General features: G+C 42.9%; 1 pseudogene; it reads right to left on the bottom strand.

Annotated features, from left to right (window-relative positions):
• Positions 1-1585: 1585 nt before the first annotated feature.
• LOC114490815 lies at positions 1586-2239 on the bottom strand (annotated as a pseudogene).
• Between the last annotated feature and the right edge of the window lie 211 nt (positions 2240-2450).

Genomic DNA, 2450 nt, shown 5'->3' with positions numbered 1-2450 from the left:
CTTGGAATACTTTTTTCCAGCCCCTTCTTGCCTGCAAGGTTTCTTTTGAGAAATCAGCTGATAGTCTTATGGACACTCCTTTGTAGGTAACTGTCTCCTTTCCTCTTTTTCTTTTAAGATTCTCTGCTTATCTTTAATCTTGGGTAACTTGGGTCTTGGTGTATTCTTCCTTGGGTCCAATTTCTTTGGGACTCTCTGAGCTTCCTGGGCTTCCGGGGAGTCTACTTCCTTTGCTAGATTGGGGAAGTTTTCCTTCATAATTTTTTCAAATAAATTTTTAATTTCTTGCTCTTCCTCTTCTCCTTCTGGAACCCCTATGATTCAGATGTTGGAACATTTAAAGTTGTACCAGGGGTTCCTAAATCTCTCCTCATTTTTTTGAATTCTTGTTTCTTTATTCTGTTCTGGTTGAATGTTTACTTCTTCCTTCTTGTCCAAACCATTGATTTGAGTCCTGGTTTCCTTCCCTTCAGTGTTGGTTCCCTGCACATTTTCCTCTATTGCACTTTGTATAGTCTTCATTTCTTCTTTCATTTTTTGACTGAACTCAGTCATTTCTGTGAGCATCCTGATTACCAGTGTTTTGAACTCTGCATCAGAAAAGTTGTCTATCTCCTTGTTGCTTAGTTCTTTTTCTAGAGTTTTGACCTGTTGTTTCATTGAGCCATATCTCTTTGTCTCAGTGTACCTGTCGTAAGGGGCAGAGCCTTGGGTATTTTCCAAGGGTGGGGCAACCTGCTTTGTTATGTTGTGGTGCTATATGTCGGGGAGGGGTCAGATAGGGAACAATATCACTTGCTCAGCTCTCACCCCGCTTTCTGTCACTTCCCTAGCTTCCCACAAGCAGATTGTGTCCTTTCAGGTACTGTTTCCCAAGTGGGTGGGTTTATATATGTTCTAGGATCCTGTGGGTCTCTCCAATGAACTCTCCTGTGAGACTGGGAGTTTCAAATCTTTAGTTTCCCATACTGAAACCCTGGATTCCGTGGTCTGTCTTGCTCTACAGTTGTTATTCTTGGCTATCAGCACACAAGAATGGTGGGAATGAATGGTCCACCACCCTGGCTGCTATCTCCACCTCTCCTATCAGCCCCCTCCTACCAGTCTGGATGAACATTTCTTTATCTCCTTGGTTGTCAGACTTCCCATGCAGGCAATCATTCAGGCAGTTCTGATTGTTTTTTGTTTTTAAGTTGGTTGTTATCCTTCTTTTGGTTGTGCTAGGAAATGAAGCATTTCTACCCACTCCTCCATCTTGGCTACAACTCCCTCAGGATTTTTTTTTTTCATTCCACAAGAAGTCATAGAAGGCATAACTTTGTTTATAATAGAAACAGTGCAGTTAGCCAAAGTTACTCTCTTTTTTAAAAACAAAATTTATTTATTTATTTTAGAGAAAGGGAGGGAGAAAGAAAGAGAGAAGCCCACCACTGGGACCTGGCCTGCAACCCAGGCATGTGCCCTAGACTGGGGATCAAACCAGCAACCCTTTGGTTCCCAGGCCAGCACTCAATCCACTGAGCCACACCAGTCAGGGCTATAGTTACACTTTTGAAACACCAAAAAAGTCCTTGTTTTTAGATGGTTATGTTGTTAATTCCATAATAGCCTTATAATATCATTACTCTTGTTCTTTAGGACTAGGACTGCCTGTGCTCTGGACACATTTGCTTGTGACATGACCAGTTGTAAGTCCTTAATTTCCACATCTACTTCATCAACCTATTTCCCTTCACCCTCCTCTTGTGTAGTTGGAGTCTGTGTGTTTTCTTGAATGTTGGAGACACTTCACCTTGAACTTTCAGTTTCTCAGAATCTACTAGCTGTGCTTGCTGAGATAAATCCTTGATCCTGGCTTCCCACAAAACTATGCAGGTATCTAAAGCTGGACTCTTGTAGACATCTGGTTTTGTGATGACAAAGACGATATTCTTAGATTTCCTGATAGTAACCTTAGTAACCCCTGTAACCTGTGGAAGACCCTGTTTGGATGTAGCCTCCCATGCCTTCTTTTCACTAGGCTCTGTTTTGCTTTACTGATTGATTCTTCATCAATTTGAGCTGCTGCTGCCAGCTGGGGTTGTTGTGTGGTTGCCTGGTACTGATTCATCACTGTCAGATTCCGTTCCAGACAATGTTTCATCCTGGGGCTGTGGCAACTCCTGCTCTGCAGGAGGAAGGGTTTCTGTGGCTTCACCTGGCATTTTGTTCAGGGAATGCAGAACCAAGATGGCATCAGAAAGAGGAGCACCAGGACTTCAATTTAAAAAATATTTAAAACCAACTAAGCTCATAGCTCAGTTTGTTGAGGGTCATCCTGTAAAGTGAAGGGTTGCTGGTTCCATTCCTGGTCAGGGCACATGTCTGGGTTTCAGGCTGGTCCCTGGTTGGGGTGTACACAGGAGGCAACCGATTGATGTTTCTCACAAACATTGATGTTCCTCCCCCTC

This window comes from Phyllostomus discolor, chromosome 3 (assembly GCF_004126475.2).
Source record: "Phyllostomus discolor isolate MPI-MPIP mPhyDis1 chromosome 3, mPhyDis1.pri.v3, whole genome shotgun sequence".
Classification (NCBI taxonomy): Eukaryota; Metazoa; Chordata; class Mammalia; order Chiroptera; family Phyllostomidae; genus Phyllostomus; species Phyllostomus discolor.
The sequence above is the reverse complement of the archived record's forward strand: the minus strand, read 5'-3'. Positions and strand labels throughout refer to the sequence as shown.